We start from the raw sequence: 12,174 nt of genomic DNA on the forward strand, positions 1-12,174 counted from the left end.
GCACTCTTGTGTCAATTTTCTCTTGTATTCATAATAGTTATTTCAATACCTTTCTCTATTTATCAACTTAGTTCTGATTTATCATTATATTTAATGTTTAGAATTTATCATTTTAACTCTGATTGATGTAGGTTGTTTGTACTGATTTTTTGAATTTGTTTTTGAACTCAGCAAGCGATTTACTCATTTTCAGGTCAGTTTCGAAATTATTCCGCAGATTAACACCTTTGATAGATACACTTCTTTGCTTGATGTTTGTTCTTGTTTTGAGTTTTTTGAATAAGTTGGTACCTCTTAAATCATAGCTGCTTTCTCGAATTTCGAAAAACTTGAGAATGTTTTGGCAGAGCAGGTTATTGTGTGCTTTGTACATTAATTTGGCGATTTTAAAGTCAATCAGGTCATAAAATTTCATTGTATTTAATTTGATAAATAGTGGATTTGTGGGTTCCGTATATTTTGATCTATTAATAATTCTAATAGCTTTTTTTTGTAGTTTTAGAATAGGGAGTGTGTTTGTTTCGCAGGCATTTTATATTATATTTTGTATTTCCACACAGTAGGTCATATATGGTAATAATAATAATGAAGTGTATAATGTGTACAAGGATCTCTTATTTAGCACTTCCATGGTTTTGGCTATTTTTCTTTTTACGTTATCGATATGTGGCTTCCAACATAGGTTTGAGTCTATTACTAATCCGAGAAACTTGGTTTCATACGCTCTTTCTATCTCAATTGAGTTTACCATAATTTTAACTTGGTGTTTGATTGGTCTTGTGCCAAAAACAATTAACAATTATTTTTTCAGGTTAAGTGACAATTTGTTTCTGTCGAACCAGTTTTTTAATTTGTTTACCGGTAATTTGTTTTCTACGTTTGTCAGAAGCTGTTTCAGATTTATTCCAGAACAGTAGAAAGCTGTATCATCAACAAATAGGACACATTTAAATTGTTTTGAGACCTTGCAGATATCATTTATATATAAGATGAATAGTTTTGGACCAAGCACTGACCCCTGAGGAATTCCATGAGTGATTTTCAGTTGATTAGTTTTTTTATTGTTGAGCTGCACGTACTGATATCTGTTTTCTAAATAACGTTTTATCCATTTATAAGCTACACCTCTAATGCCATATCTTTCTAGTATTTTCAATAATGTACTGTGATCTATTGTGTCAAAAGCTTTTTTTAGATGTAGGAAAACCCCAACAGTAACTTCTTTGTCTAAATTAGTGGCTATTGCTTCCACAAACTCCATAACTGCCATTGAGGTGGTCCGTTTTTCCCTGAAGCCATATTGATTCTGACTTAACAGACCATGCTTTTGAATAAAGCAATCAAGTCTGCGAGAAAATAGTTTTTCTAATATTTTTGAAAATTGTGGTAGTAGTGATAATGGTCTATAACAGTGGTCCTCAACTAGAAATGCTGTCGGTCCACCTTTTTTTTTTAATAAGACCAAGTTCCGGTCCCATGCACGGCGGTCATGGGGAGCAGGGCTATATGGCAATTTTGTTTGTTTTGTTTATTGAACATAAAACATATACAGTAATAATTTGACAGAAAATAAGGTAGATAAAAAAAGTAAAAAGACAGAAATCAGCCTTCATTCAACACAGTTATTATGTTCAAGGGAGTAGGATGAAGTAAAAAACGTATCTAGTCCTACCCCGTTATGTGTTTATATCTACTAAATCATTTTTATATCAATCAGAAAAGAAAAAGTAAGAAGTCTCCATTAAGGCTCATACTTTACCCATAACCGTGATATTTTTACAGCTTTTGGTTTGTATCGAGATTATATACATCCTCACCCTGGCACTCTTGTGTCAATTTTCTCTTGTATTCATAATGGATATTTCAATACCTTTCTCTATTTATCAACTTAGTTCTGATTTATCATTATATTTAATGTTTAGAATTTATCATTTTAACTCTGATTGATGTAGGTTGTTTGTACTATTTCTTTGAATTTGTTTTTGAACTCAGCAAGCGATTTACTCATTTTTAGGTCCGTTTCGAGATTATTCCACAGATTAACACCTTTGCTAGATACACTTCTTTGCTTGATGTTTGTTCTTGTTTTGAGTTTTTTGAATAAGTTGGTACCTCTTAATTCATAATTGCTTCCTCGAATTTCGAAAAACTTATGAATGTTTTGGCAGAGCAGGTTATTGTGTGCTTTGTACATTAATTGGGCGATTTTAAAGTCAACCAGGTCATAAAATTTCATTGTATTATATTTGATAAATAGTGGATTTGTGGGTTCCGTATATTTTGATCTATTAATAATTCGAATTGCTTTTTTTGTAGTTTGAGAATAGGGAGTGTTTTTGTTTTGCAGGCATTTCCCCATATTTCCACACAGTAGGCCATATATGGTAATAATAATGAAGTGTATAATGTGTACAAAGATCTCTTATTTAGCACTTCCTTGGTTTTGTAGAGGATCCCTACGGTCTTGGCTATTTTTCTTTTTACGTTATCGATATGTGGTTTCCAACATAGTTTTGAGTCTATTACTAATCCGAGAAACTTGGTTTCATACGCTCTTTCTATTTCAATTGTGTTTACCATAATTTTAGCTTGGTGTTTGATTGGTCTTGTGCCAAAAACAATTAACTTCGATTTTTTTCAGGTTAAGTGACAATTTATTTCTGACGAACCAGTTTTTTAATTTGTTTAATTCGTTTTCTACGGTTATCAGGAGCTATTTCAGATTTATTTCAGAACAGTAGAAAGTTGTATCATCAGCAAATAGGACACATTTAAATAGTTTTGAGACCTTGCAGATATCATTTATATATAAGATGAATAGTTTTGGACCAAGCACTGACCCCTGAGGAACTCCGTGAGTGATTTTCAGTTGATACTTGAACTTTTTTTATTGTTGAGTTGCACGTACTGATATCTGTTTTCTAAATAACTTTTTATCCATTTATAAGCTACACCTCTAATGCCATATCTTTCTAGTTTTTTCAATTATATGCTGTGATCTATTGTGTCAAAAGCTTTTTTTTAATTTATATATTATATTATATTATTATATTAAATATAATTTAGTATGGTCAAGCCAAGCTTATACAACCAACCAATAATGGGGTGCATGAAAATAACAATTATTCACTTTGCCAGTACACAGCAAATAATGAGAGGTATTGTGGTGAGGCAGAGGAACTCTTTTGTTTGTTAAGTTGTGCCTGCTTAATAATAGAAAATAAGACATTTTTACTTTAACTTTGTTAAACAGTAGTTGTCTTTTTTCCCTTAATTTAACAAAATACTCATTTTACCAAAATAAATACTAAACATGAAATCAAAAATATCCTTTTCATTTGTACAATTCCCCTTTTCACATCCCCTCTGAAATCACTGAAAAAAATATATCAGAAGAGGAGTTAAGAACCCTTTTAAATACTGATACAAAGGAGCACAGGAATGTGCAGTGCTGTTTTTCCACTAAAGGTGAATGCAATGTCTCAGGCATGCAAATAATATTTGAGGATGCCATTGTGATGTTCATTTACCATGTTGCGGTGTTCTGCTGTTAAACAGCTGCAAAGATCCCCGGATAGACGGGAGCAAAACTGCGCACGATCGAAACCTCCCGCGATTCGTCCTGTCTAATTGTCTGTGTGCGGCTCTCCTGTGCTGAAGCTGTGAGCACACTGTGGCGTTGCGCATGCGTCTGTTTCCTGACACAATCATCCATTTTGAATGCGTGTGTATTGGGATAGACGCGTGCTGACGCTTATGTATGGGCACACCTTAAGTTCAGAGGAGCCAATCAGTGCGTTGTTATCGCCGACATGCCCTGCTCAGCCTGCTGGTCTCCAGTTCGTCAAACATTATACACACACAGTCGCGCTGCTGCGTCCTCTGCAATACATCTGTTCGTGCACGCAAATAATACAACGGATAATTTTCACAAGCGATTGCGGTAATGCGCAGATTATAGTCCAAAAATAGAAAATGTACAACGTAAAAATCACTTTATAAATTATTATTTTATACAATTTGCCGAGGGCCCGGACAGAGGAGGTCGGCGGTCCGGTCGTTGATGCGGCCCGCCAGTTGAGGAAGACGGGTCTATAATTTGTAAACAGATGTCTTTCTCCACTTTTATATATTGGAATAACTTTAGCAATTTTCTTTTTTGATGGAGAGATACCAGCTTTGAATGACAGGTTTCATATGTGCGTGAAAGGTCGCACTACATATTCTATAATCTGCTTTATTATTGTCATATCAATACTAAAGCAATCAGTTTACTTTTTATTTTTAAAGGTTTTTACAATATTTGACAATTTTTTTTCTACGTATCTATCTATTTCAAACAAGTTTGTTGGATCAGGAATTAGTTTTGCTAGGTTACTGCCGATGTTGACAAAATACTCATTAAATTCAGTTGCTATTTCTGCAGTTTTTTCCAAAATAGTATTTTTGCCTTTGATAAACTGCTTCAAACAACAAAGTGTGTGACAGAAAAGTCGTTAGGACTGCACGACTGTCCGTCTTTTATGTTATGTATTGTGTTTATTATTTTACTTTATGTTAACTGTTTTGTTAAGCGCTTTGTTACAGCTGCCGCTGTTGTGAAAGCGCTATATAAATCAGCATGTATTGTATTGTATTGTATAAAATACTCTGGATAATCCATTTTTTCGGAATATTTCTGATTACTTGATTCAGTGTTTTCCATATTTCTTGTGTGTTACTTTTATTCTGCTCTAATAGTGCCTAATAATGATCTCTTTTACTGGTTCTTATAATATTTACTAGTTTATTTTTATAGGTGTTTTTTTTCTGCTTCTTCAGTTCTCAATTTTAAAAACAATTTTTTTCTAAATTGTTTTTCTTTTTACATGCGTTTTCTATGCCTTTCGTTATCCATGGCTTACTTGGGTCTTTATACTTTTTGGAGACTTTAGTTAATGGAAAATGTTTATCATATAAGGAGATTATGGTAGACTGAAACACTTCAAATGCTGTATTTGGGTCTTCGTTTGAGTAGACCTCGGTCCAGTTTTGTTTTTCTAGGTCTTGCTTAAAAGCATCGATCGAGCGTTGGGTTCTTAGTCTTATTTCTGTTATGTGAGTTGTTGACTTAGCTTTTCTATCAAAATAATTATGAAAAACTGCAAAGACAGGTAGGTGGTCACTTATGTCATTAATGAGAAGTCCACTTTCCATTTTATGATCAATCTTACTCATAAATATGTTATCTATTAATGTGGCCGTGTCAACTGTTATTCTGCTAGGTTTCAGGATTACTGGGAAAAGGCTGTTGCTGTACATTGTATTTATGAAGTCTGTTGTTTTTTGTGTCCATTTGGGTTTAATAAGTCAATGTTAAAGTCACCACATATTATTTGTGTTTTCTTATCGTTGTTGTAACAGCATATCTGTTAGTTTTTTATTGAATGTGTCAATACAAAACAATACAATACAATACAATACAATACATGCTGATTTATATAGCGCTTTCACAACAGCGGCAGCTGTAACAAAGCGCTTAACAACAGTTAACATAAAGTAAAATAATAAACACAACAATACATGATCCTGGTGACCTACAGATGCAATTTAGTGCTTTGTCTACATATATTGCAACCCCCCCCCCTCCCCTCCTTTTTTGTTTTCCCCATTAGTTGCAAACATTTCATAGCCTTCTTACCCTTTGTTTGTTGTTGAAGAAGTTATTGTCTGGGTCCAAATTGTTCTCGGGATCAAATGACTTATAGTCAATATCTTCAAAGGGTTGGAAGTCCATGTTTTTGGGATGTGAATTTCCCGCTGCCACGCGGTCGTCGCTGGCTCCCTCGCGGTCGTCGTTGGTTCCCTCGCTGTCGTCGCTCGCTCTCTCGCCGTCATCGCTGGGTCCCTCGTGGTCACTGGCTCTATCACGCACGCTGGCTGGTTGCAATATATGTAGACAAAGCACTTAAATGCAGTAAAATCGAGAGATTGACAAACACAATAGAAAACCTAATGGAATGTCTAACCATTGAAATACACAATAAAAAGGCATCAAATATCATAAGTTGCATCTATAGGACACCAGGAACATGTATTGACACATTCAATAAAAAACTAACAGATATGCTCAGTTACTACAACGATAAGAAAACACGAATAATATGTGGTGACTTTAACATTGACTTATTAAACCCAAATAGACACAAAAAAACAACTGACTTCATAAATACTATGTACAGCAACAGCTTTTTCCCAGTAATCCTGAAACCTAGCAGAATAACAGTTGACACGGCCACATTAATAGATAACATATTTATAAATAAGATTGATCATAAAATGGAAAGTGGACTTCTCATTAATGACATAAGTGACCACCTGCCTGTTTTTGCAGTTTTTCATAATTATTTCGATAGAAAAGCCATGGATAACGAAAAGGCATAGAAAACGCATGTAAAAAGAAAAACAATTTATATAAATTGTTTTTAAAATTCAGAACTGAAGAAGCAGAAAAAAATATAAGACCTATAAAAATAAACTAGTAAATATTATAAGAACCAGTAAAAGAGATCATTATCATGCACTATTAGAGCAGAATAAAGGTAACACACAAGAAATATGGAAAATCCTTAACCAAGTAATCAGAAAAAGTCCTAAAAAAATGGATTATCCAGAGTATTTTATCAAAGGCAAAAATACTATTTTGGAAAAAACTGCAGAAATAGCAACTGAATTTAATGAGTATTTTGTCAACATCGGCAGTAACCTAGCAAAACAAATTCCTGATCCAACAGACCTGTTTGAAGTGGATAGATACGTAGAAAAAAACTCCTCCACGATGTTCCTTACTGCAGTAAAACAAGAAGAAGTATCAAATATTATAAAAACTTTTAAAAATAAAAAGTCAACTGATTGCTTTAATATTGATATGACAATAATCAAGCAGATTATAGAATATGTAGTGCGACCTTTCACACACATATGCAACCTGTCATTCAAAGCTGGTATCTCCATCCATCCATCCATCCATCATCTACCGCTTATCCGGGGCCGGGTCGCGGGGGCAACAGCTTTAGCAGGGAAGCCCAGACTTCCCTCTCCCTAGCTACTTCTTCCAGCTCTCCCCGGGGGATCCCGAGTCGTTCCCAGGCAAGCTGGGTGACATAGTCTCTCCAGCGTGTCCTGGGTCTTCCTCGGGGTCTCCTCCCGGTGGGACATGACCGGAACACCTCACCGGGGAGGCGCTCAGGAGGCATCCGAATCAGATGCCCAAGCCACCTCATCTGGCTCCTCTCGATGTGGAGGAGAAGCGGCTCGACTCTGAGCCTCTCCCGGATGACTGAGCTTCTCACCTTATCTCTAAGGGAGAGCCCGGACACAGTGCGGAGAAAACTCATTTCAGCCGCTTGTATCCGGGATCTCGTTCTTTCGGTCACGACCCATAGCTCGTGACCATAGGTGAGGGTTGGGACGTAGATCGACCGGTAAATTGAGAGCTTCGCCCTTTGGCTCAGCTCCTTCTTCACCACGACAGACCGATACAACGTCCGCATCACAGCAGACGCTGCACCGATCCGCCTGTCGATCTCCCGCTCCCTCCTACCCCCACTCGTGAACAAGACCCCAAGATACTTGAACTCCTCCACTTGGGGTAAGATCTCCTCCCCGACCCGTAGGGGGCACTCCACCCTTTTCCGACTGAGGACCATGGTTTCAGATTTGGAGGTGCTGATTTTCATCCCAACCGCTTCACACTCGGCTGCGAAACGCTCCAGTGAGAGTTGGAGAGCCCCGTTTGAAGGAGCCAACAGCACCACATCATCTGCAAAAAGCAGGGATGTAATACTGAGGCCCCCAAAACGGACCCCCTCAACGTTTCGGCTGCGCCTAGAAATTCTGTCCATAAAGGTTATGAACAGAATCGGCGACAAAGGGCAGCCTTGGCGGAGTCCTACCCCCACTGGAAACGATTCCGACTTACTGCCGGCAATGCGAACCAAACTCTGACATCGGTGGTATAGTGACCGAACAGCCCGTATCAGGGGGTTCGGTACCCCATACCCACGAAGCACCCCCCACAGAACTCCCCGAGGGACACGGTCAAACGCCTTCTCCAAGTCCACAAAACACATGTAGACTGGTTGGGCGAATTCCCACATACCCTCAAGGACCCTGCTAAGGGTGTAGAGCTGGTCCACTGTTCCACGGCCGGGACGAAAACCACACTGCTCCTCCTCAATCTGAGGCTCGACTTCCTGACGGACCCTCCTCTCCAGCACCCCTGAATAGACCTTACCAGGGAGGCTGAGGAGTGTGATCCCTCTGTAGTTGGAACACACCCTCCGGTCCCCCTTTTTAAAAAGAGGGACTACCACCCCGGTCTGCCAATCCAGAGGCACTCTCCCCGTTGACCACGCGATGTTGCAGAGGCGTGTCAACCAGGACAGCCCCACAACATCCAGAGCCTTGAGGAACTCCGGGCGGATCTCACCCACCCCCGGGGCCTTGCCACCGAGGAGCTTTTTAACCACATCGGTGACTTCAACCACAGAGATAGGAGAGCCCACCTCAGAGTCCCCAGGCTCTGCTTCCTCAAAGGAAGGCGTGTTGGTGGAGTTGAGGAGGTCTTCGAAGTACTCTGCCCACCGGTTCACAACGTCCCGAGTCGAAGTCAGCAGCGCCCCATCCCCACTGTACACAGTGTTAGTGGTGCACTGCTTCCCCCTCCTGAGACGTCGGATGGTGGACCAGAATTTCCTCGAAGCCGTCCGGAAGTCGGCTTCCATGGCCTCACCGAACTCTTCCCACGCTCGGGTTTTTGCCTCGGCGACCACCGAAGCCGCGGTCCGCTTGGCCAGTCGATACCCGTCAGCTGCCTCTGGGGTCCCACAGGCCATAAAGGCTCGATAGGACTCCTTCTTCAGCTTGACGGCATCCCTTACTGCTGGTGTCCACCAGCGAGTACGAGGATTGCCGCTACGACAGGCACCAACCACCTTACGGCCACAACTCAGATTGGCCGCCTCAACAATAGAGGCACGGAACATGGTCCACTCGGACTCAATGTCCCCCGTCTCCCCCGGAACATGGGAAAAGCTCTGTCGGAGGTGGGAGTTGAAACTCCTTCTGACAGGGGATTCCGCCAGACGCTCCCAACAAACCCTCACTATACGTTTGGGTCTGCCAGGACGGACCGGCATCTTCCCCCACCATCGGAGCCTACTCACCACCAGGTGGTGATCAGTTGACAGCTCCGCCCCTCTCTTCACCCGAGTGTCCAGAACATGCGGCCGCAAATCCGATGATACAACTACAAAGTCGATCATCGAACTGCGGCCTAGGGTGTCTTGGTGCCACGTGCACATATGGACACCCTTATGTTTGAACAAGGTGTTCGTTATGGACAATCCGTGGCGAGCACAGAAGTCCAATAACAAAACACCACTCGGGTTTTGATCGGGGGGGCCGTTCCTCCCAATCACGCCCCTCCAGGTATCACTGTCATTGCCCACGTGAGCATTGAAGTCCCCCAGCAGAACAATGGAGTCCCCAGCAGGAGTACTCTCCAGCACACCCTCCAAGGACTCCAAAAAGGGTGGGTATGCTGAGCTGCTGTTTGGTGCATATGCACAAACAACAGTCAGGACCCGTCCACCCACCCGAAGGCGGAGGGAGGCAACCCTCTCGTCTACCGGTGTGAACCCCAATGTACAGGCAGTGAGCCGGGGGGCAATGAGTATGCCCACACCTGCTCTGCGCCTCTCACCGTGAGCAACTCCAGAGTGGAAGAGAGTCCAACCCCTCTCGAGAGAACTGGTACCAGAACCCAGGCTGTGTGTGGAGGCAAGTCCGACTATATCCAGTCGGAAATCCTCTGCCTCACACACCAGCTCGGGCTCCTTCCCTGCCAGAGAGGTGACATTCCATGTCCCAAGAGCTAGCTTCTGCAGCCGAGGATCGGACCGCCAGGGTCCCCGCCTTTGGCTGCCGCCCAGCTCGCATTGCACCCGACCCCTTTGGCCCCTCTCATGGGTGGTGAGCCCATGGGAAGGGGGACCCACGTTGCCTCTTCGGGCTGTGCCCGGCCGGGCCCCATGGGTGTAAGCCCGGCCACCAGGCGCCTGCCAACGAGCCCCACCTCCAGGCCTGGCTCCAGAGGGGGGCCCCGGTGACCCGCGTCCGGGCAAGGGAAACCTAGATCCATTTATTTTTGTCGTCATTGGGGTCTTTTGAGCCGTGCTTTGTCTGGCCCCTCACCTAGAACCTGTTTGCCATGGGTGACCCTGCCTGGGGCATAAAGCCCCAGACAACTTAGCTTCTAGGATCATTGGGACACACAAACCCCTCCACCACGGTAAGGTGACGACTCACGGAGGGGAAGCTGGTATCTTTCCATCAAAAATGAAAATTGCTAAAGTTATTCCAATCTATAAAAGTGGAGAAAACCATCTGTTTACAAATTATAGACCAATATCACTACTACCACAATTTTCAAAAATATTAGAAAAACTATTTTCTCGCAGACTTGATAGTTTTATACAAAAGCATGCGCTTTTAAGTGAGAATCAATATGGCTTCAGGGAAAAACGGACCACCTCAATGGCAGTTATGGAGTTTGTGGAAGCAATAGCCACTAATATAGACAACAAAGAATTTACTGTTGGGGTTTTCCTAGATCTAAAAAAAGCTTTTGACACAATAGATCACAGTATATTATTGAAAAAACTAGAAAGATATGGCATTAGAGGTGTAGCTTATAAATGGATAAAAAGTTATTTAGAAAACAGATATCAGTACGTGCAACTCAACAATAAAAAAAGTTCAAGTATCAACTGAAAATCACTCACGGAGTTCCTCTGGGGGTCAGTGCTTGGTCCAAAACTATTCATCTTATATATAAATGATATCTGCAAGGTCTCAAAACTATTTAAATGTGTCCTATTTGCTGATGATACAACTTTCTACTGTTCTGGAATAAATCTGAAACAGCTCCTGACAACCGTAGAAAACGAATTAAACAAATTAAAAAACTGGTTCGACAGAAATAAATTGTCACTTAACCTGAAAAAATCGAAGTCAATTGTTTTTGGCACAAGACCAATCAAACACCAAGCTAAAATTATGGTAAACTCAATTGAAATAGAGCATATGAAACCAAGTTTCTCGGATTAGTAATAGACTCAAAACTATTTTGGAAACCACATATCGATAACGTAACAAGAAAAATAGCCAAGACCGTAGGGATCCTCTACAAAACCAAGGAAGTGCTAAATAAGAGATCCTTGTACACATTATACACTTCATTATTATTACCATACATGACCTACTGTGTGGAAATATGGGGAAATGCCTGCAAAACAAACACACTCCCTATTCTCAAACTACAAAAAAAAGCAATGCGAATTATTAATAGATCAAAATATACGGAACCCACAAATCCACTATTTATTAAATACGATGAAATTTTATGACCTGGTTGACTTTAAAATCGCCCAATTAATGTACAAAGCACACAATAACCTGCTCTGCCAAAACATTCAGAAGTTTTTTGAAATTCGAGAAAGCAACTATGAATTAAGAGGTACCAACTTATTCAAAAAACTCAAAACAAGAACAAACATCAAGCAAAGAAGTGTATCTAGCAAAGGTGTTAATCTGTGGAATAATCTCGAAACGGACCTAAAAATGAGTAAATCGCTTGCTGAGTTCAAAAACAAATTCAAAAAAATAGTACAAACAACCTACACCAATCAGAGTTAAAATGATAAATTCTAAACATTAAATATAATGATAAATCAGAACTAAGTTGATAAATAGAGAAAGGTATTGCAATATCCATTATGAATACAAGAGAAAATTGACACAAGAGTGCCAGGGTGAGGATGTATATAATCCCGATACAAACCAAAAGTTGTGAAAATATCAAGGTTAAGGGTAAAGTATGAGCCTTAATGGAGACTTCTTACTTTTTCTTTTCTGATTGATATAAAAATGATTTAGTAGATATAAACACATAACGGGGTTGGACTAGATAAGTTTTTTACTTCTTCCTACTCCCTTGAACATAAAAACTGTGTTGAATGAAGACTGATTTCTTTCTTTTACTTTTTTATCTACCTTATTTTCTGTCAAATTATTACTGTATATGTTTTATGTTCAATAAACAAACCAAACCAAACCAAACCAATTTGCCCC

The 12,174-nt window shown here is 40.3% G+C and overlaps 1 protein-coding gene across 6 annotated transcripts in view; it reads left to right on the top strand.

Moving 5' to 3' along the window:
• Positions 1 to 12,174, top strand: part of sh3glb2a (SH3-domain GRB2-like endophilin B2a) — a 37,589-nt gene that overhangs the window by 20,991 nt on the left and 4,424 nt on the right. The gene's annotated exons all lie outside the window — the stretch shown is intronic.

Source organism: Hippocampus zosterae, chromosome 6 (genome assembly GCF_025434085.1).
Source record: "Hippocampus zosterae strain Florida chromosome 6, ASM2543408v3, whole genome shotgun sequence".
In the NCBI taxonomy this organism is placed as follows: Eukaryota; Metazoa; Chordata; class Actinopteri; order Syngnathiformes; family Syngnathidae; genus Hippocampus; species Hippocampus zosterae.